The 23,501-nt window shown below is 44.7% G+C and overlaps 1 protein-coding gene and 1 pseudogene across 31 annotated transcripts in view; one reads left to right on the top strand and one right to left on the bottom strand.

Moving 5' to 3' along the window:
• The window catches only part of LOC117977895 (uncharacterized), a 196,460-nt gene that overhangs the window by 73,855 nt on the left and 99,104 nt on the right, over nucleotides 1-23,501 (top strand). For 4 of the 31 annotated variants that reach the window (XR_008623066.2, XR_010113088.1, XR_010113085.1 and 1 more), the window contains exon 4: nucleotides 12,570-12,788. The exons of 24 other annotated variants lie outside the window; for them this stretch is intronic. The gene's annotated coding sequence lies outside the window, so the exon portion shown is untranslated. Of the gene's footprint in view, nucleotides 1-1,765; nucleotides 7,296-8,561; nucleotides 8,999-12,569; nucleotides 12,789-16,460; nucleotides 16,603-23,501 lie in introns of those variants that run through there. 3 more of the 31 variants (XR_010113086.1, XR_008623065.2, XR_008623072.2) reach the window with 3 other exon arrangements.
• On the bottom strand, nucleotides 13,832-16,117 carry LOC129395880 (endogenous retrovirus group K member 6 Env polyprotein-like; annotated as a pseudogene).

Below are 23,501 nucleotides of genomic sequence, written 5' to 3'. Positions count from 1 at the left end.
CAGAGAGCAGATTGGTCTGTTTTGACAGGGTGCTGATTGGTGCATTTACAATCCCTGAGCTAGACAAAAGTTTTCCAAGTCTCTACTAGATAAGCTAGATACAGAGTGTCGATTGGTGCATTCACAAACCCTGAGCTAGGCACAGGGTGCTGATTGGTGTGTTTACAAACATTGAGCTAGGTACAGAGTGCCAATTGGTGTATTTACAATCCCTTAGCTAGACATAAAGGTTCTCAAAGTCCTCACCAGACTCAGGAGCCCAGCTGGCTTCACCAAGTGGATCCCACACGGGGGCCGCAGGTGGGGCTGCCTGCCAGTCCCATGTCCTGTGCTGGCACTCCTCAGCCCTTGGGTGCTCAATGGGACTGGGCGCTCTGGAGCAGGGGGCGGTGCTCATAGGGGAGGCTCGGCACTCATCGGGGAGGCTCAGTCCATGCAGGAGCCCACAGTGGGTTTGGGGGAGGCTCAGGCATGGCGGGCTGCATGTCCTGAGCCCTGCCTTGCAGGGAAGCAGCTAAGGCCTGGTGAGAAATTGAGCAAAGCAGCTTCTGGCCCAGGTGCTAAGCCCCCCACTGCCTGGATCCAGTGCAGCCAGCGGGCCACTCCGAGTGCGGGGCCCCGTAAGCCCATGCCCACCCGGAACTCATGCTGGCCCGCAAGCGCCGTGCCTAGCCCCGGTTCCTGCCCGCACCTCTCCCTCTACACCTCCCCGCAAGCTGAGGGAGCCGGCTCCAGCTTCGGCCAGCCCAAGAAGGGGCTTCCACAGTGCAGCGGTGGGCTGAAGTGCTCCTCAAGTGCTACCAAAGTGGGAGCCCAGGCAGAGGAGGCGCCGAGAGAGAGCTCGAGGGCTGCCAGCATGCTGTCACCTCTCAATAGCACGTGAGGGTTCTTGTCTTTACCCAGGAAAGAATTCAAGGGCAAGCCGGAGGTTTAGAAGAAAACAGCTTTATTAAAGAGGCAGCATTACAGCCCTGTGACTGCTCCTGTAGGGCAGGGCTACCCTGGAGGCAGAGAGTAGCGACAGAGAGTTTGCAATCACATTTATACCCACTTTTAATTGCATGCAGATTAAAGGGCAGTTTATGCAGGAATTTCAAGAAAATGGGTAGAAACTTTTGAGTCATTCGGTCATTGCCATGGAAAGGGGCAGTAACTCCCTGGTGCTGCATTGGCAATAGTAAACTCACATGGCACACTGGTGGGCATGTCTGATGGAAAGCTGCTTCTGCCCCAGCCCTGTTTTAGGTAGTCCTCAATTTGGTCTGGTGTCCAAGCCCTGCCTGTGGAGTCAAGTCCTGCCTCCTATCTCACAGTGGTATGATCATGACTCACTGCAGACTCCACACCCCCGGGCTCAAGCAGTTCTCCCACCTCAGCCTCCTGAGTTGCTGGGACCACAGGCACATGCCACTACGCCCAGTTACATTTTTTGCATTTTTTGTAGAAATGGTGTTTCACTGTGTTGCCTAGGCTAGTCTCAAAATCCTGGGCTCAAGCAATCTACCTACGTTAGCCTCCTAAAGTGCTGGGATTACAGGTGTGAGCCACTGCACGCAGCCCAACCTTACATTTTTAATTTCAAGTCACTTCTCTCTAGGTTTTGATTTCTTCTTTAAAATGGTGGAAGTAAGAGCATCTATTTTATAGGGTTGTTGGGAAGACAAAAATGAAAGAACTGCTACTCAATGTTTAGTGAAGCGCAATGCACAATTTTGAATAATGAAGTTGGTGTTTATGTTTTATTATTTGTTTATTTATTTTTTAGAGACAGGGTCTTGCTCTGTTGCTCATGCTGGAGTGCAGTAGTGCAATCACAGCTTAGTGCAGCCTTGACCTCCTGGGCTCAAGAAATCCTGCCACCTCAGCCTCCTGAGAAGCTGGGACTACAGGCATGCATCGCTATATCTGGCTATTTATTTATTTGTTTGTTTTTTGTAGAGATGGGGTCTCCCTATGTTGCCCGGGCTGGTCTTGAACTCCTGGCCTTAAGCAATCCTCCTGTGTTGGCCTACCAAAACACTGAGTTTACAGTTGTGAACCACCATGGCCAGTCTTATTTGTATTTTTAAATCAGCCTTGTAAAGTTGAGTTGGTCATTAATCTTGTATAACGGTAATTTGGGGCAGCATTGGTTGGGCGGGGGGTGGGGAACATTTAGGACCCTGTGGGCTACAACTCGTAGTGTGTGCACTTATTTTATTTTATTTTATTTTGTTTTGTTTTGTTTTATTATATTATATTATATATATTTTTTTTTGAGACAGGGTCTCACTCTGTTTCCCAGACTGGAGTGCAGTATCATGATCTTGGCTCACTGCAACCTCTGCCTCCAAGGTTCAAGCGATTCTCCTGCCTCAGCCTCCAGAGTATCTGGAACTACAGATGCGTGCCACCACACCCGGCTAATTTTTGTATTTTTAGTAGAGATGGGGATTCACCATGTTGGCCAGGCTGGTCTCAAACTCCTGACCTCAGGTGATACACCTGCCTCAGCCTCCCAAGGTGCTGGGATTATAGGCGTGAGCCACAGTGCCCGGCTGTGCACTTATGTTTGATTTTTGCAGAACCACCCTTCCCTAATGGTTGTCTCCTAGATCCAAGGTGACTTTATTCATTTTAGAATGAACTTACCCCATTGATACTGTAACCAGAGTTGGCATACATCTCGATTGGCAGAACCCGGTCATGTTTAGCGAGATGGAAGTGTTCTGGAAACTCCTCCTTCTTGTAGATGTGGAGGTGAGGGTGCGCATTCTTCAGTGACTGGTAAAGGGCTTCCTCTTGCCCCAATTTGGGCAGGGGCATCCCAAAGCCACCGTAGCCCACAATATCAAACTTGACCAAGTCCCTGAACTTGATGTAGTTGGACAAGGGGATCTTGTTGACATTGGGTCTCTTCTTCACGGTGGTCATCCCACGGTCTCATGTGATGATGACGCTGAGGTGCTCTGCAGGCTGTGCTTCTCAGTGGCTCCCACCAGATACCCGATGGTCCTGTCGATTTGCTGAATCATCAACTTCCTGTTCTCTGCCTGTGGCCCGAATCGATGTCCCATGTTATCTGGCTCTCTGTAGCACAGAGTCACAAAGTCATAGTCTTCCTTGGTGAACCAGTTCATGACGGTATCGATGTTCTCCCTCCGCTCTGTCTCGTTGCTGTTTGGGTGAGTGTAGGACTCCACCAGGGTCCGCTTGACAGCCTCACCCTCGTATTTAGCACCACCCCTGGAATAGTGGAATGATGCCACTTTGTTCCCCTGCAAGTACAAGAAGAAAATTCCATCAGGGCCATTTATCATACCTTTCTCACAATCAACAAAGCTCGACTTGTCTACATCTGTGCCCCATTCCAAAGGCATAGGAAATATGTGGTCTTTGGAGTCAGACAGGGTGGAGTTAGGATTCTGGGCTTCCCCAGGATCTCATAGCATCTACAACACTGTTAGTTACAAGATGTGCTATTATTTTATGCGCTACTAAGCAGAAAAATGTTGCCAACGAGACCGTGACATTCCAGGGATTGTAAGGTATATTCCAACTTCAGAGATGGCAAAATGAAAAATAATTCCTTAGAATAGAGGGAGACGGTAATTTCTGAGTTGGTGGTGGTGAATTTGTGCATGTGTGTTTTTTATATATATACACATATATATATACACACACATATACACATATACATGTATATATATGTGTGTGTATATATATACACACTTATATACATGTATATATATGTGTGTATATATAGATACATATATATATTTATATATAGTGGTGCAGGGGTACAATCATAGCTCATTGCACCCTTGAACTCCTGGGCTTAACTGATCCTGCCACCTCAGCCTCTTGAGTAGCTGGGGCCACAAGCATGTGCCACCATACCTATTTTTTTTTTTTTTTTTTTTTTTTTTTTGAGACACGGTCTCACTCTGTCACCTAGTTTGGAGTGCAGTGGCACAATCTCAGCTCACTGCAAACTCTGACTCCTGGGTTGAAGCAATTCTTGTGCCTCAGCCTCCCAATAGCTGGGATTATAGACATGTGCCACTATGCCCAGCTAAGTTTTGTATTTTTAGTTGAGACAGAGTTTTGTCGTGTTGGCCAGGCTGGTTTCGAATCCCTGGGCTGAAGTGATCCACTTGCCTTGGCCTCCCAAAGTGCTGGGATTACATGTGTGAGCCACCGCGTCTAGCCCTAATTTTTGTTTTGTTTAATATTTGTAGAGATGAGGTCTCACTAATTTGCCCAGGCTGGTCCTGAACTCCTGGGCACAAGTAATTCTCCTGCCTCAGCCTCTCAAAGTGCTGAGATTACAGGCATGAGACACCGTGCCTGGCTGGTGGTGAGTTTTTAAATCTCCCAGTGTCTCAGTGTTTCAATGTTTCTACCTGTAGGATGCCAAAAAGTAGATGGCATCTTTGTGAGGATTAAGCAGGCTAGCTTTTTATTTTTATTATTTTATTTTTTATTTTTGAAGACAGAATTTCTCTCTTCTCACCCAGGCTGGAGCGCAATGGCGTGATCTTGGCTCACTGCAACCTCCGCCTCCTGGATTGAAGTGGTTCTCCTGCCTCAGCCTCCCAAGTAGCTGGGATTACAAAGCCAGCTAGCTTTAAGATATAGTGTTGGGCATCACATTTTGGCGCGGAGCAGGCACTCTTTTCTTTGCCCCCAGGTGGGACTAAGCCACCACAAGCCTTCCCTGGTGTGTGCAGTGGGTGATGAAAGCTTGCCTGCTCAGCCCCCACTTCCTGGTGGCAGGGTCACATTACTCTGACTCCCCCTTGAGCTTCAGTTCGTGCCTGGTTCAAGATGTATTGACTCAACCTGAGGATCCAGAGGTGGGATGTAGCTCTGGCCTGGCCAGAGGACCGAGGATGCTGCATGCCATGGCTACAGCAACTGGTTCAGCTTTGGGCTCATGTCCTAGTCAGAGCCAATGAGATGTAATCTTGGGATATCTGCTGGGCTGTTGGGAAGGGGACAGGATGTCCTGCTCATCCCCATTCCTGATGCTGAGGGATCTGAGAAAATCACTTGTAAAATTTGGGGGTGTTTGGAAGAAGTGGAGACTGATGTCTCTTTCTCTCTACAGACATCTGATCAGCTACAGAGCTTGACTAACCTACCCAGAGGCAGAATGATATGGTGGTTAAAAGTGTGCTCTGGGACGAGATTTTGCCACTGTACTCCAGCCTGGGCGACAGAGTGAGACTCCATCTCAAAAAAAAAAAAAAAAAAAAGTGTGCTCTGGGCTGGGTGCGGGGGCTCACAACTGCAATCCCAGCACTTTGGGAGGCTGAGGCAGGAGGATCGCTGGAATTCAGGAGTTTGGGATCAGACCCTATCTCTAGAAAAATATTTTTTAAAAATTAGCTGGGTTGGTGGTGAATGCCTCTAGTCCCAGCTACTCGGTAGGCTAAGGCGGGAAGATTGCTGGAGCTTGGGAGTTCAAGGCTACAGTGAGCTATGATCAGGCCACTGCACTTCAGTTTGAGGGACAGAGAGAGACCCCATCTCTCTGAATAACAAAAATGTGTGCTCTGGTGCCGCACTGCCTGGTTAGATCGTTTGTTCACCACTTAGATGCATGTTATATAAATGCTCTCCTCAGTTTCCTCATCTGTAACTTGGGGATGGTAATGCTGCCCCAATAAGTGGTTATGGGGACTAAATGCATGTGGACATATTGGTAAGTATTCAACAAGCTTGATTTTTCCTGGAGAGGGAGAAAGAGCATGCAGTGAGGTGGCATGGTCAGGTGCATTGGGACAAGGATTATTTCCTCTGGCTTCTGCCTCCTGGGAGGTACTAAGGAGGGATCTGAAATGTGTCTGCAGACCCCAGAGATGGGGACTGCAGAGGGAAATTGAGATCAGGGACCCCAGTCTGGCAGAAATGAGTGCAGCATGGGGCATTGTGTCCCTTCCATCAGAGGCATGGGGTGTGTTGCAGACAGTCATGAAATGTGGCTGAATCTTGCAAGGGACCCTCGGTCCTATGGTTGCTGCTTGAGACAAAGACCCCTGTCAGTGGAACCTGGTGACCTTCACCCTTCTGTGTCAGGCTGCAGACAGCAAGAGACGGCAGCAGATTATGCCCAACAGGAAAAGGGCCATTGCCATCACACAGGTTGCCATAGGAGGAGATGACATCTCTCCCTCTCGTCCTCCAGCAGTGTCAGCTGGGGAAGAGGTGGGTGGGTGTGCACAACCAAGAGTAGACCACAGACCATGCTCCTTCTCCAGTCTGCTGGGGCCCCAAGGGAGTCTGCAGCCCTGGGCCAGGGACCGGCTGACACAGGAGAACAAAAGACCTTAGGCTGGGATAACATGGTGGTGCAGTTCACACTCTGGAGCTCCCTGTGAGATCAGACTGGAGCCAGTCTCCAACGGAGACCACATCTCACTTAGCTCCTTCCCTGTCATATCCTGTTTTCTTTACTCCTATCTCCTGAGAGTTCTTCCTGAATGAATTACATGCACTCAATCCCTGCCTCAGGATCTGCTTTTAGGGAACTTGACCTAAGACAGAAATGTTGGTACTAAATACTTTGCAAGGCGTCAGAAGCTCTGCTGTCCACAAGCAGGTGAGATATTACCTTCCCTACCCCCTGGCAGTCATAGTCTATGATGCGATTGAGCTTTATGGAAGTGCTTCTCTAAAGAACTTCCCCCAATTTAAGAAGATCTTAATTTGCTTACTTGTTTACTGTCCATTTAGCTGCTCTAAAATGTGAGCTCCAAATCAGGGGCCATGTCTGGTTGGTTACCCATTTCCTGGGATCTAGAATGGGCCTAGCTCAGAGCAGGTGCTCACTTTTGATGGAATGCATGTTGAAAGAATGCATGAATCTCATCTCCCTTTGTGGGTGAAAAACTCATCCTATTTTCGCCCAGATTAACTTTTTCTTTCTTTGTTGCTTTCTTTTTTTTTCAAAATGGAGCCATGATCTGTCACCCAGGCTGGAGTGCAATGATGTGGTCTCTGCTTGCTGCAACCTCGGCCTTCTGGATTAAAGCAATTCTCCTGCCTCAGCCTCCTGGGTAGCTGGGATTACAGGTGCATGCCACCACGCCCGGCTAATGTTTTGTATTTTTAATAGAGACAGGGTTTCACCATGTTGGCCAGGCTGGTCTCGAACTCCTGACCTTGTGATCCACCTGCTTTGGGCTCCCAAAGTCCTGGGACTACAGGCATGAGCCACCGTACCCAGCCACTCTTGATTAATTTAATGGAAATATTTACAGAGATTCTTTCTCTTCTGGGTTCTAGCGTCTTTTCTGTAACCTCTGCAGGTAATACATTTTCCTTCCTGATGATAACATTTCTATGGTTGCTTTAACTTGCAAATCCTTTAATACTTATTTATTCCATTTCTGATTGGCATTAGACATAATTCTCAATTTTCAGTGACAGCACTTTTTTTAACGTACATATAATTCGACTTTGCCTTGAAATGTGACATTGACTAGAAGGATGAAACTTCTAACATGCTGTAGACCATAGTTTGACCGGCTAATTTATTATTTAGAAGAAGCTAATATTGTCATTATGAGGGACTTAGGTGGCTCTGAAGAACCAGTTGTATTTCTAATGTTTGCAATGTTAAATCACAGATATTGCCAACGTGAAATAGTTTCCATATGCTGTATTCTCAATACACACCTTTTCCAAAGATATCCCAAACTGTAGTCTTAGGAAACTGTGATTTTTCTTATTTGGTCTGATAGGAATTTGGGGAGCTATGCGGGATCTCCATAAAATGAGCTCCAGAAACACACATGTGTGCACACACACATGAACCACACCACACTTGACTCTGTTTATTTGGGACCCATGATTATCAGAAGTTCTATTTTCAACAAATACTTCTGAGAAATAATTTGAACACTTAATTGGATGCAAAAGAGTGGCTATTTACTATTCTACCCTTTAATTAGCATAATCAGTGTTTCCAGCAGCAAAAGCAATTGAAAAATCGCTAGTTTTATTAGGTTCATTATTCTCCCTTAGCGTAGTGTGGCATCAGCACGGCTATTATTCTTAAATTGCCTCTTTAAAACAAGAGCTGGTGCTTCTTACAGGCAATTCCTAACTCTTGGGTTTTGTAGAGGGTCCAAAACTCTTTAGAAGCTATAATTCAAGGAAAGCCTCCACTTTGGTTTTACATTTTGTCTGGTCTCTTTCGGTGACAGAATTTATGTCACAAGGTGCACATATTTTGGGGAGGCTCATGGACAGCCCATCACTCTTGTGCTTTGGAAGGAAGTATGTGCAGTTAAGGGGAAGGAATTAGTTACTCATCTAGGGAACAATTGGGTAGAAAGAGATGGACTCCCTGTATTTGAAATTCAGAACTCAAGCTTGGCTCTAAGTGTTTCCTTGCCTTACTGTGCTCCGGGGGAGTCACTGAGCAGAAGGAAGTGAGTTGCCTGAGATTCCTCAAAGCCCGCAGCCCTTTTGGAGGTTACATTGTTATTCTCAGAGCCTTATGATGCACAATAAAGACCTAGCTTGGACCAATATTAGGATGAGTTATCTTGCTATGAACATTCTTTTAGGTAGAAGTTGCTGGTTCCATCTTGCTCACAATCCTCCAAAGTTTGGAAGTTACTTTCCAGGAGACATAGCTTGCACTGAGAGCTGCCCTCCCACCCTCTCTCCAAATTTCCTCTTGGGAGTAGCCTAACAAGGTGCTGTCACAGACCCTTGCCAGCCACGATGACCCCACCCAGACCATCCCTCTGCTGTTTCACTCTTTGATACTCTCTGGAGCTCTCTGGGGAGGGGTGAGACCTGCTGTCTGATTTGTACGGTTTGCTCAGGTCTTACAGTCATGGCTGGCTGCTTCTCTCTGAGAACTGGGACTCCTGAACTTGGTGAAATACGTGAGCCATCGATCATGTTAAATTATCAGGGACACTCATTTAAAATCCGAGTCTGCCCCAGATGGACTCTCTCTCTTTCTGCCCTGACCGTAAGAGAGAGAGACTGTGAGAGAGACCGTGAGAGAGACCGTGAGAGGACCGTGTGAGAGAGAGAGAGAGAGAGAGAGAGAGAGACCGTGCCCTGACCTGCTGGACGGTGGAGATGCTCGTGGGCTGTGAGCAACAGATGCAAAGGCTGCCGGGAATCCCATCTTTCCAGCATCATCTGCCAAGGGACATCAGTTCCTGGGTGTCTTGATGGGTTCTGGCAGCATTGCTGTCATTGAAGGAAAACATTTTAGCCATATTAAAGGTGAACGCAGCAATCTCCACACAGGCTGCCTGGAAGGGACGTGGGATAAGGGTAGGTTTTCCCTGTGATGGACAGGAGGCAGGCGGCCCTCCCACAGCCCTGCCTGGCAATGGAGATGTGTCCCCAAAAGGCACTGGGGGCCAGCTGGAGTGCTGTGCGGAGGCGAGCTCACCCGGGCCGTGGGTTCGCTCTGATTGCAGCGGTTTCCCGCCAGCTCCTTGGAGAGCTGGCAGATGACCCAGCCCCATAGCAGGAGCTGTGAATGGCAGAATGAGATACAACAATTTGATATCCACTTGCCAGACGAGCCGGGTGTCGTCAGTCACCTGGCTCTGCGCCAACCTCTTTTTGCACAAATACTTATGAATTGAGCCAGGAGGAAAAGCACTCTGATTATGAATTGAGCAGAAGGAAACAAAGTTCTGCAGATAAACACCAATGAGACAAAAAAAAACAGGAATAAGAAAAATGACAGAAAAGAAGAACTTTCCCAGAAGCCTCCTGCCAGTGAACGGCCACCATAACAAGAGCATGGAGGCCCTGGGTTTTGAACCGTGAGATAAGGAAGATGAGGAAAACCTCCCTAGCAGCCAGGCAAGCACAAGATTCCTGTGAAATCCAGGTCTAAGTGTTTTGACCACAGAAGTAATATTATGTCATAGATGAGAGCTGTGAGTTGCTGAACCCAAAGTGAGTTCAAATCCGAGCTCTGCCTCCTGCTACCTGTGTGACTTTGAGAAGTTCCAGCACTGCTTTGTGCCTCAGTTTTGTCATCTGTTAAATGGGCATAATCACAGCTCCTGCCTCAGAGTTGTTGTAAATTAATACATGTAAAGCCCTGAAATCAGCCTGGTATACAGTAAGTGTAATGAACGTTATTTTCTTGGAAGGACAGAACTTATTTTCATGGTCTAATCCTGAAAGTCTAAAAAATATGAGAGGAAAGAATCTAGAGTGTCACCATGAGGGGGAAAAGTCAGCTTGAAGCAGGACAGGGTCATTGACAATTTCCTGTGATTCTACAGCTGCCTTGTACACTATGGTAGCTCCTAGCCACTTGTTGTTTAGATTTTGTGATTTAGAAATGAATTAAGGGCGGGGATGGTGACACACCTGTAATCCCAGCATTTTGGGAGGCCAAGTTGGGCAGATCACCTGAGGTCAGGCGTTCAAGATCAGCCTGGCCAACATGGTGAAATCTCGTCTCTACAAAAATACAAAAATTAGCCGGGCATGATGGCGGGTTCCTGTAATCCTGGCTACTCAGGAGGCTCAGGCAGAAGAATTGCTTGAACCCGGGAGATGGAGGTTGCAGTGAGACGAGATTGCACCACTGCACTCCAGCCTGGAGGATAGAGTGAGACTCTGTCTCAAAAAAAAAAAAAAAAAAATTAGTTAAGAGAAAATTGAAAATTCAGTTCTTCATTCTCACCAGCCACATTTCAAGGGCTCAACAGCCCATGTGGGTGGCTAGCAGCTCCCATGTTGGACATTGCAGAGTAGAGCAAGCCCGCCATTGCAGAATGTTTGATTGGACCGTGACTGAATAGTCTATTGCAGTTGTCCCCAATTTTTTTTAGCACCAAGGACCAGTTTCCATGTATTTTTTGGGGGAAGTTTCAGTATGATTCAAGTGCATTACATTTATTGTATACTTTATTTCTATTGTTATGAACATTATAGTATATAATGAAATCATTATACAACTCACCATAATGTAGAATCAGTGGGAGCCCTGAGCTTGTTTTCCTGCAACTAGATAATCCCATCTCCGGGTGGTGGGAGACAGTGACAGATCATCAGGCGTTAGATTCTCATAAGGAGCACACAACCTAGATCCCTTGCACATGCAGATCACAATAGGATTGGTGCTCCTATCAGAATCTAATGCCACTGCTGATCTGACAGGAGACAGAGCTCAGGTGGTAACGCTAGCGGTGAGGAGCAGCTGTAAATACAGAAGAAGCTTCACTCATTAGCTCACTGCTCACCTCCTTCTGTGCAGCCCAGTTCTTAACAGGCCACAGACCGCTACTGGTCTGTGGTCTGGGGGATGGGGACCTCTGGTCTATTGGATAACACTAGCTTTGAGGGTACTGATCAGCCAAAGAGGCACTGAGATGATTTGTCCTCCATTAATAAGAATGATGGACTTTTTTTCTTTTTTGAGACAGAGTTTTGCTCTTCTTGCCCATGCTGGAGTGCAGTGGCACCATCTCGGCTCACTGCAACCTCTGCCTCCCAGGTTCAAGAGATTCTCATGCCTCAGCCTCCCAAGTAGTTGGGATTACAGGTGCCTGCCACCATGCCTGGCTAATTTTTGTATTTTTAGTAGAGTCGGGGTTTTGCCATGTTGACCAGGCTGGTCTTGAATTGCTGACCTCAAGTGATCCACCTGCCTCGGTCTCCCGAAGTGCTGGGATTACAGGCGTGAGACACCGTGCCTGGCCAGATGGACTTTTTTTGAGCATTTAGTTCCAAGCACCTTCCCTGCATTTTCTCAGTTAATCCTCCCAGTGACTCTTTGAAGCAGGGACTATGACAATCGTCATTTCACAGATGGAGCAACTGAGGCACAGAGAGGAAGCCAATAGCCACAGTCGCCCAGCTGAGGAAGGATGGAGCCGGCTGAGATCCTGTTCTGGGGATCTAACTCTGCAGCCTGCATTCTGGGCTGTTGTATTCTCCCATGTTGCTATCTGACGAGCACAGCATGGGCTCAGAGTACAGACAGGAGGAACCAGCTAATAAGGAGAGGTCTGGGGTGAAGGCTGGTGCCTTGGGGAAGAAGAGAGAGGTCCCATTCTAAAGGGATGGCATTGGAAGCTCATAGTGATAAAGCAAAGCCAACAGGTTTTGGGGCTGGGAGTTAAACACACAGCTCTGGTTTCTGCCTTTTCATAGTGGTGATGAATGGGCACTGAGACCCTCTCGAGCTGAAGTTGTCATCATTGCTCTTCATAGTCTGAAGGTGCATGAAATGGTCAACTTTCTTCCAAAGGGCTTTTATGCCTAAGTCTGTGGTTAGTGTCTAAACAGATATTTACTGAAGTCCTGCTGGGTGCAGACACAGTGGCCAGCCCTGACGCTACAGTCGAGATGAAGCCAGTCTCTGTCCTCATGGAGACCTGTCTATTGATAAGAAAAGAGAAAGCTCACTGAGCATTGAACCTGTGCCCACTGCTTTTGATGCATCTCTCATTTAATCCTTCTATCAAATCTGTGAAATAAACACATCACCATCATCCTATTTCACATTTAGGGAAACATGCTTAGAGAGGGTAAGTAACTTGGTCAAGATCACACAGCTTTGAACTCTCATCCCACAGGCGCAGGAATGGGAGGCAGCAGCCGGGGAAGCCAGGGTCTCTGGCAGTCCTTGTCTCTGGGCGGTGATCCAGAGAGAGAGAGAACACGATTGTCTCAGCACTGGGTCTTCTTCTGAGTCGTCTTGACGGAGCAATTCCAGAGCATCTCGGTGTTAAACATCATGTTGTGAATGACTCAGTGATCTCTGACCCAGAGACCTTCGGGATAAAGGAGGGGAGGTACGGAGAAGCTCTTCGAATGGATGTTACCGGGGTGTCAGTGTTCTTTGAGGCCACAGGCTATGTGTCACCAAATTGAAGGGGTGGCCTGCCCCTCCACACCTGTGGGTATTTCTAGTCGGGTGGGATGAGAGACGGAGAAAAGAAATAAGACATAGAGACAAAGTATAGGGAAACAACAGAGGGTCCAGGGGACTGGCACTCAGCACACCAGGACCTGCACGGGCACTGGCCTCTGAGTTCTCTCAGTTTTTATTGATTATGATTTTCATTATTTCAGCAAAAAGGAATGTAATAGGAGAGCAGGGTGATAATAAGGAGAAGGTCAACAAAAAACATGTGAGCAAAGGAATCTATATCATAATTAAGTTCAAGGGAAGGTACTATGACTGGACGTACACGTAGGCCAGATTTATGTTTCTCTCCACCCAAACATCTCAGCGGAGTAAAGAATAACAAGGCAGCATTACTGCAAACATGTCTCACCTCCCGCCACAGGGCAGCTTTTCTCCTAGCTCAGAGGTGAACAAATGTACAATCAGGTTTTACACCAAGACATTCAGTTCCCAGGGGAAGCAGGAGACAGTGGCCTTCCTCCATCTCAACTGCAAGAGGCTTTCCTCTTTTACTAATCCACCTCAGCACAGACCCTTTACGGGTGTCAGGCTGGGGGACAGTCAGGTCTTTCTCATCCCACGAGGCCATATTTCAGACTATCACATGGGGAGAAACCTTGGACAATGCCCTGCTTTCAAGGGCAGGGCTCCCTGCAGCTTTCCCCGGTGCATTGTGCCCCTGGTTTATTGAGACTAGAGAATGGCAATGACTTTTACCAAGTATACTGCTTGTAAACATTTGATTAACAAGGCACGTCCTGCACAGCTCTAGATCCCTTAAACCTCGATTTTATACAACACATGTTTTTGTGAACTCCAAGTTGGGTCAAAGTGGCTGGGGCAAAGATACAAATGAACAACGTCTCAGCAAAGCAATTGTTAAAGTACAGGTCTTTTTCAAAATGGAGTCTCTTATGTCTTCCCTTTCTACATAGACACAGTGACAACCTGATCTCTCTCTTTTCCCTACATTTCCCCCTTTTCTTTTTGACAAAACCGCCATGGTCATCATGGCCCCTTCTCGCTGGTCACTGTCTCTCCGGAGCTGCTGGATACACCTGTAGACTAACAATAGAGAGGACAGACATACAAGAATTAATACAAAATTTGCAATAGTGGAATTTCCAGTGGTTTTAACCCAAGTGACAGGGTTAAGATTTGTGAAACTATCAACAGCTTTTACCATTGCCTCCATTTCTGACACCAGATTTAACTGGGCTTTTGATGTTTCAAAAATTTGTTCTTTCAATTTAGAAATGTGTAAGGTAAGATTATCTTCTCTTCCTTGTAGATGACGTCTAACCATCTCCCAGTGATGTTCAGATTCATTATAAGCTCGAGGTGTAATACAAAAATCTGACGTATTCCAGTCACACTGTAACTGAAAAAGATATTCCAAGCTCATGAGCCTATCTCCCATCCAAATAACAGTTTGTCTAAGATCATTAATTTGATTTGCCAATTTTTGATCTGTTTGAGTCTCACAATTCCACAATTTTGAGGAATTGTTTTGCCAATTATTCACACATTCTGCAGTTTGAACAGAGGAGTGTAAAGCAATTCCAGCAGGCGCAGCAGTAGCTGTGACTGCAATAAGACCCATAATCACTGCAATGAAAGTAAAAATGAATCTTTTAGATCTAGTTAGAACTCCTTTTAATACTTAAGATATGTACAGATGGAGAAGCCTCCCACGGTCGATCCTTGGACACAGGGATCCACACGTCTTTTCTTGCCCTTACTAACAGAATACCATTCTGCCAATCAAAAGTTGAATCAATGCATGTAAACAATCTACAATTTTCACTGGTTGTAGTTTGGGAATCTGGCTTAATAGCTATGTTTCCTACAGCTAGCATATAAGGGGGTTTTACACAACTTTGCAAAGGAATTTTCAGATTGTAATTTAGGTTAATAGTATAATATGGCTTATGACTTCTTGTTCCCATAACTTGATTTCCAGACCAAATTCTAATGTTGTACGAGGCCACAGTGAGCTTCCATAATTCTGGGTGTTCAGGACCAACAACAGGACTAACTAACTTTGGTCAGGGTGATGAAATCCTCTTTTCACCCCATTTCCATGGATAGGGTAATTCTAGCCTTCTATAAACCTGGTCTAGCCTTTTAGTTAAATCACTATCATAGGCCAGATTAGTGGGCCAGACAGATGGAGCCTGTGAACATGAGTGGATCTGGCCCATACAGTCATCATATAATTGGCCTCGAGGGGCCTAGTCTATAATAGTTCCAAATTTATTGTTTTGTAGTACCACTGCAGTATCAGCCACACATTCTTCCCAGACTAAGACTTCTGGGTCTTTTGATTCTTTTGGAATTTCCTTGGGGCATGGTTTCCCTTTAGGCCTAAATTTTAATGATCTTTGATAGGAAGAATTCTGTAAATTATTCATTTGTGACCCGAGTGACATTCCACTTATCATACGATAAGTAAATTTACTGGTGGCCCTGACAGTAGGTACTTCTACCAACCAATTTTGGTTTGTAGGCATTAAGCATCCTGGTGCTTTTCCCAGGCAAATAGGAGGATAATGATACCCAATGGAAATGTTTATCATCATTCCTTCTTCTTCAGGTTGGGCAGGGCCACGGTCATCTGTGGGGCCTGGTACCCATGCACTGTTATTAACATATACTTCAATAGGATTATCTATCCAAGTGACTGCTCGAATTAAGGGTGGGAAAGGCACATAGGCCCAGTAAGTATAGTTAGCTGTAGCCGCTCCTGAAGACATAGGGAGACTTACCACCGTTGATACAATCATTAAAGCTGCAAGCAGCATATTCTCTGGAGTTTGTGTTACCCTTGTGTTTTCCAGGCTTTTTTCAGCTAACTGTGTCAGCTTCTTTAGCTGGGCCCAGGTCGGCAGCCCCACTTTCTTGGTGGATGGCAACTTCATCTGTTCTTCTGATATCACCATTTTGTTCACCCTGCGAGTCGATGATGTTCGATTGCGTGTTCTCTGTCTCTGCGGAGGAGCCTTCCCTTGCACCTCTGATGGGTTCATTGTAGAACTTCAAATGTCTAGTGGGTACCCAAAGAGGAAGCTGATTTTCTCCTGGTGAAACACAAGCAAAACCTCCCCCCCATGTTATCACCTTACCTATTTCCCATGTTTTATTTTTGTTGTCTTTCCACCAAATCAGTTTTCCCTCATGTGGGCTGTTCTTTTTTACCAGTAAAATGTTGTTCTGCAGAAGTAGTGGTCTGATTTCTATATATATTTAAAAAATTTAAAGTATAGAGTGCTAGATTAAGTTGCATCTGGGGAGTGTTATACTCCTTACTTTTTCCTTTTTTTGTTTAACCAATTGAGCTTTGAGTGTTCTATTAGTTCTTTCAATTATGGCCTGTCCTTGGAAATTAGGGATTCCTGTTGTATGTGTAATTTTCCACTGATTTAAGGATTTTCAAAATGCTTTACTACAGTATCCTGGCCCATTATCTGTTTCAATTTTTTCTGAAACTCCCATGACTGCAAAACAAGATAATAAATGTCTTTTAACATGGGAAGTACTTTCTCCTGTCTGGCAGGTTGCCCATATGAAATGTGAATAAGTATCAACTGTCGCATGGACAAATGACAATTTTCCAAATGAAGGTACATGTGTGACGTCCATTTGCCATAATGCATCAGGACATAAACCTCTAGGATTAACTGCTGCCTCTTGAGCGGGTAGGTGTAAGACTTGACACTGAGCACAATGTTGTACAACATTTTTTGGTTGTTTCCATGTGATATCAAATTTGTTTTTTAATCCTGTTGCATTTACATGAGTCAGGGCCTGAAGTTCTTGTGCTTCCATGAAGGCAGATGATACTAGCAAGTCAGCTTGTTCATTTGCCTTAGTTAAAGGCCCTGGTAAATTAGTATGTGCTCGGATGTGAGCAATATAAAATGGGAAATTTCTTTTTCTTAGCTTGTTGTAACAATTTAAACAGCTGATTTAACTGATCATCCATACTATATTTGATTAGGGCTGTCTCAACATCCTTTGTAGCCTGTACTACATATGCAGAATCTGAAACAATGTTAATAGGCTGATTAAAATCTTGTAACACTGAAATGACAGCAACCAATTCTGTTCTTTGAGCTGAGTGATATTGAGTTTCAATGACTTGTTCTTTTGGCCCAGTGTAAGCCACTTTTCCATTGCTGGAACCATCAGTAAACACCGTCAGAGCATTTTATAGAGGTTTTTCTCTGTAATTTTAGGTAAAATCCAAGTTGTCAATTTCAAAAACTGGAAGATTTTTGCTTTTGGGTAATGATTATCAATAATTCCCACAAAATCAGCAAGACCAATCTGCCCTGCACCAGAATTGATAAAGACTTGTGTAACCTGTTCCTTGTTTAAAGAAACAATGATTTTTATCTGGGTCATTTCCACACAATTTTACTATTCATAGTCTTGCCTGACCAATTAATGTAGCCATTTGATCTAAGTACAATGTAAAAGTCTTAACTGTACTGTGAGGAAGGAATGACCACTCCACAAGATCTGTATTTTGAACAATAATGCCTGTTGGAGAATGTGCAGTAGCAAAAATTAAAAGTTGGAGTGGGGCTAAGTGATCTATTCTATTTACTTTTGCTGACTGAAATTTTTCTTCAACTAATTCTATTTCTTTAGTTGCCTCTGGAGTTAATATTCTTTTACTATTTAAGTCTGGATCCCCTCTTAAGATAGAGAACAAATTTGACATGGCATAAGTAGGGATGCCAAGAGTTGGCTGAATCCAATTAATATCTCCTAGCAATTTTGGAAGTCATTTAATGTTCTTAATGTGTCTTTTCTTATTTCTACTTTTTGTGGTTCAATTTTTCTCTCCTCTACCTGCATTCCCAAATAATGAAAAGGAGTGGAGGTCTTAATCTTATCAGATGCTATTGTCAGGCCTGCGTTTGCAACCTCTGTCTGCAGAAATGTGTAACAGTGAATTAATTTGTCTCTTGTTTCTGCAGCACACAAAATATCATCAACATAATGAATGACATAACAGTCTGAAAACTTGTCTCTAACTGGTTGAAGAACTTGAGCTACAAAAGTCTGACAAATAATTGGACTATTAAGCATTCCCTGAGGCAACACTTTCCACTGAAATCTAGTGGCTGGTTCTTTATTATTTATGTCTGGTAAAGTGAAAGCCAATTTTTCAAAATCCTGTTTTGCCAGAGGAATGGTAAAAAAGCAATCCTTCAGATCAATTATAATTAAAGGCCAATCTTCGGGGATCATGGCTGGAGAGGGCAGCCCAGGTTGGAGAGGCCCCATGGGTTTAATTACTGCATTAACAGCTCTTAATTCAGTTAGCATGTGCCATCTGCCTGATTTTTTTCTGAATTACAAACATAGGAGAATTCCAAGGCGAAAATGAATGCTCAATATGTCCCTTTTCTAATTGTTATTTTGCCAATAAGTGTAAGGCCTCCAGCTTTTGTTTTGGTAGTGGCCACTGATTTACCCATACAGGCTTTTCTGTTTTCCAAGTTAATGAAATGGGTTTTGGAGGCTCTACAGTGGCCACCCCTAAAAAGGATACCCTAGTCCTTTTCTTTCTGGATTTCCCTTAGCCTCAAATGGAACTTTAATGCCTTCTCCATTTTTCCCTAGTCCTTTGCCAGGGAGATATCCCATTTTAGTCATGATTTTTTGACTCGTGGGGCTGTATAGAGAGATTGGAATAGTAATCTCTGCATGCCACTGTTCGAATAAGTCTCGGCCCCATAAATTAATTGGAATAGAAGTAATCATAGGCTGAAATGTACTCTCTTAATTATCAGGTCCTAGACAATGTAAAATCCTGGCACTTTGATACACTTCTGAGGCAGTGCCCACACCAACAAGTCCTGTAAAAGGCTTTTGTTTAGGCCGATTTTTTTGCCATTGATTTAAGGCAATGATAGAAACATCAGCCCCAGTATCCACTAATCCTTCAAACTGTTTTCCCTGAATAGTAACTGTACACGCAGGTCTATTCTCTGAGAGCTGACTAGCCCAATAAACAGCTTTTCCAGCAGTGTTGGTACTTCCAAACCCTCCTGTTCTTTCTGTTTTGCTATCCCCAATTTTAATATAAGGCAAGAGCAGTAATTGAGCAATTCTATCACCTGGATTGGCACTCCAGGGAACGGTAGAGCTGATCACTAACTGAATTTCCCCTTTATAATCTGAGTCAATTACCCCAGTATGAATTTGAACTCCTTTCAAATTTAGACTAGATCTTCCTAAAATAAGGCCTACCATCCCTTGTGGCAGCAGGTCATATACCCCTTTAGGAATCTTTTGCGTGGGCTCTCCACGGAGTAAAGAAATCATTTGAGTAGAACATAAATCTACTTCAGCACTGCCTGCTGTGGCAGGGGATAATTGTCGTATTCTAATTGGCTGATTCCCTGAAATGGTGGTATTTACTCTGGGGGTTGTCCCTGAAAATCCTGAGGAACAAATGGCTGAATCGGGAATGCCCCACTTTGTTGCGGGGCCTGGGGCTGGCCCCTCTTGCCGTTTCCCGACAAGGGTTGTCCATTTTTATCAAATTTAGAACGACATGCCTTAGCCCGATGTTTTCCTTTTCCACATCTTGGACACAGGCCAGGTGGCTCTTTTTTTTTTTTTTTTTTGCTCTGTTTATTTAAGCCTGGGCAATTCTTTTTTAGATGACCGATTTGACCACAATTATAACATTTTCCCCCAAATGTTTTAACTTGTCCTCCTAAAGCAACCCCTGTAATTGCTTGAGCCAATAGCATTGCCTTATGCATAGCTCCTCCAGTCCCATCACAAGCCTTCACATATTCTGTAATTACATCAACTCCTGCTGAAACCTTTCCTCTTAATGGCTTTATGGCTGATTGACACTCTGGATTTGCGTTTGGATAAGCCATTATTTCTACAATAACTTTTCGGGCGTTACATGCAATGGATTTTTGAGCTGCATCTTGCAACCTTGCCACAAAGTCTGGATATGGCTCTTTAGAGCCTTGTCTGATTAAACTAAAAGAAGGGCATGAGGTTCCTGGGTTCTGAATCTTTTCCCAGGCCCTGAGGCAAATAGCTCTTAGTTGTTCAATAGCCTCATTTTCATTACTGATTGTTGGTTAATAGTGCCCCAATTTGGACCTGTTCCTAGCAATTGGTCTGCATCTATATAAGCAACAGGATTAGTAGCCTGATTTTTTCGTACCTGTTCTTGTACCCCATCAATCCACCAGGTTTTAAACTGTAGTTACGGAGAGGGTGAAAGGGAAGATTTAGCCAAATTTTCCCAATTATAAGGAATAAGTCTATTTCAACGAGCAATGGAATCTAATAATGTTCTCATATAAGGAGAGTTAAGTCCATATTGTTTAACTCCTTCCTTCATATCTTTTAAAATTTTTATGGTGAGAGATTCATATCTAGTCTCAGTTCAGACAGACGCTCCTGCGTGACTCCCTTTCCCTGCCGTCATCGGTTGTAACATTACCGGATATTGCCATGCCTCAAGATCTCTCTGTTTTCTGGTTGTAGCAGTGGTCTCATGCAGTGCACATTCTTGTCCACTAGGTGGTACTGTAAGATCAAACGCCATCGCCGTGGGTTGTTGATATAGTGCCTTGCTGTTTGGCACAGGACGCACTGCCTGAGATCCATACTGAACCTCTGGAGACGGCGGATAGTGAAATTCGGCTGGCGGCTGGTGGTGATAAACTACCGATGGTCGGGTTTTATTTTCTACTGGCTGGTATTGCGGATACTGTGCCTGGATTGGCATTTGAGATTGTGACATCACAGGCATCTGAACCGCGGGAGAAAGAGTTGGTGGCCATCGTGGTCTAAACTCTGATGGCCCAAATAATTCTGGACCTCCTTCCCCCAATTTTGATGATTCAGGATATATTACCTCCTGTAATTGATTATAGTCAACATTCTGCATTGACCAAGCCAGTACAGGCTCTACTGCATTTTTACAATGTGAACTTTCCATTCCTTTCTTAAACTCTGTTTCTGCCTCTTCTTCACAATCTATTACACAGCTTTCAGGGGCATGAAAGACTGAAACGCTATCTTCTTCTATTTGAAATGGTTCTAAAGTTGCTTTAATAGTGGCCCAATCATTCCATACTGTAAGTGGGATGATTTTACCTTCCCTAATTGCTTGTTTTAGTTCTTTGCCAATTTTTTCCCAATCTTTCAAATCTAAAGTTCCCTTTTCTGGAAACCATGGGTGGAATTGTTCTATTGTTTGAAATAGCGTAACTAGATTTTCTGTAGAAGCTTTAACTCTACGTCTTCTTAAGAGAATTTTAATGAAGCTGAGATAAGAAGCATATTTACTTTCAGTTTGCCTCATTGTTACCCTGGATTCCTCCCAGCGCACAAGCTAACCGCAAGGCTGACTGTGGACGTACTGGGGAATCTCTCGTCCGCTGTCCTCAATGCTCACGTTCTTAGCGTACCTTCACCCTAGAGAAGGGCCCCACGCTGGGCTCCAGATGAAGGGGTGGTCTGCCCCTCCACACCTGTGGGTATTTCTAGTCAGGTGGGATGAGAGACGGAGAAAAGAAATAAGACACAGAGACAAAGTATAGAGAAACAGCAGTGGGTCCAGGGGACCGGCATTAAGCACACCAAGGACATGCACAGGCACCGGCCTCTGAGTTCCCTCAGTTTTTATTGATTATGATTTTCATTATTTCAGCAAAAAGGAATATACTAGGAGAACAGGGTGATAATAAGGAGGTCAACAAAAAGCATGTGAGCAAAAGAATCTATATCATAATTAAGTTTAAGGGAAGGTACTATGACTGGACATGTACATAAGCCAGATTTATGTTTCTCTCCACCCAAAAATCTCAGTGGAGTAAAGAATAACAAGGCAGCATTGCTGCAAACATGTCTCGCCTCCCATCACTGGGCAGCTTTTCTCCTATCTCAGAGTTGAACAAATGTACAATCGGGTTTTACACCGAGACTTTGAGTTCCCACGGGCAGGCAGGAGACAGTGGCCTTCCTCCATCTCAACTGCAAGAGGCTTTCCTCTTTTCCTAACTCACCTCACCACAGACCTTTTATGGGTATCGGGCTGGGGGACAGTCAGGTCTTTCTCATCCCGCGAGGCCATATTTCAGATTATCACATGGGGAGAAACCTTGAACAATACCCTGCTTTCAAGGGCAGAGGTCCCTGCGGCTTTCCACAGTGTATTGTGCCCCTGGTTTATTGAGACTAGAGAATGGCAATGACTTTTACCAAGTATACTGCTTGTAAACATTTGGTTAACAAGGCATGTCCTGCACAGCCCTAGATCCCTTAAACCTTGATTTTATACAACACATGTTTTTGTGAACTCCAAGTTGGGTCAAAGTGGTTGGGGCAAAGTGTCTGGGGCAAAGCTACAAATGAACAATATCTCTGCAAAGCAATTGTTTAAAGTATAGATCTTTTTCAAAATGGAGTCTCTTATGTCTTCCCTTTCTACATAGATACAGTGACAGTCTGATCTCTCTTTCTTTTCCCTACACAAATAAAGAGCCCAGTGCCTTTTCTCATTGCTCAAGAGATTGAAGGGGTAGGAAGAAAAGATGTTAAGTTATAAACATGTTTCAGTTTTGGTACCACTTGAGCCAATTTACGTTTTAAAGAGGAAAGAGTCTTGCCTACAAAGTCAGCCCCTGGGTTTTCCTTCTGCTTATGGAATCCAGGCAATGGGCAAAGAGAAAAAGAAAACTAAGGAATCAGCCAGATGCAGTGGCTCATGCTTGTAATCTTGGCACTTTGGGAGGTTGAGGCAGGTGGACTTCTTGAGTCCAGGAGTTCAAGACCAGCCTGGCCCACATAGTGAGACCCCGTTTCTAGAAAAAATACAAAAAGGTGCTGAGCATGGTGGCATGCACCTGTAGTCGCAGTTACTTGGGAGGCTGAGGTGGGAAACTACTTCAGCCCAGGAGGTTGAGGCTGCAGTGAGCCATGATTGTGCCACTATACTCCAGCCTGGGTGACAGAGTGAGGTCCTGTCTCAAAACAAAAAAGATAAGAAAAAGAAAACTAGGGAATATGGACAGAATAAGTTTCTATATATAATAAAGAACTGAGATAGAACTGGGTTCACTGAATAATTATTTGAGTTGCTTTTGTGTGAATTTTTCCTATTGGAGTCTACCTTTGTTTTTTTGTGTGTGCGCATTTTTTGTTTTTTGGTTTTTTTTTTGTTTAGTTTTGTCTTTGTGTTTTTTTTGAGACTGGGCTCTGTTGCCCAGTCTGCTGGAGTGCAGAGGCACGATCTCAGCTCACTGCAACCTCTGCCTCAGCCTCCCCAGAAGCTGGGACTACTGGGCATGTACCACCAAGCCCAGCTAATTTTTGTATTTTTAGTAGAGATGGGGTTTCACCATGTTGGCCAGGCCTGGTCTTGAACTCCTGGGCTCAAGTGATCCACCTGCCTCAGCCTCCCAAAGTGCTGGAATTACAGGTGTGAGCCCCTGCGCCCAGCTAGAGTCTACCATTCTTTGAATTCACTGCAGTGCAAAGACTGGGACATGTGGAACTCCAGGTGTATATGGGTTATGTAGAGATGCTAGGGGCGGATTAA

Source organism: Pan paniscus, chromosome 7 (genome assembly GCF_029289425.2).
Source record: "Pan paniscus chromosome 7, NHGRI_mPanPan1-v2.0_pri, whole genome shotgun sequence".
NCBI lineage: Eukaryota > Metazoa > Chordata > Mammalia > Primates > Hominidae > Pan > Pan paniscus.
This window is presented reverse-complemented; position numbering and strand designations above follow the sequence as displayed.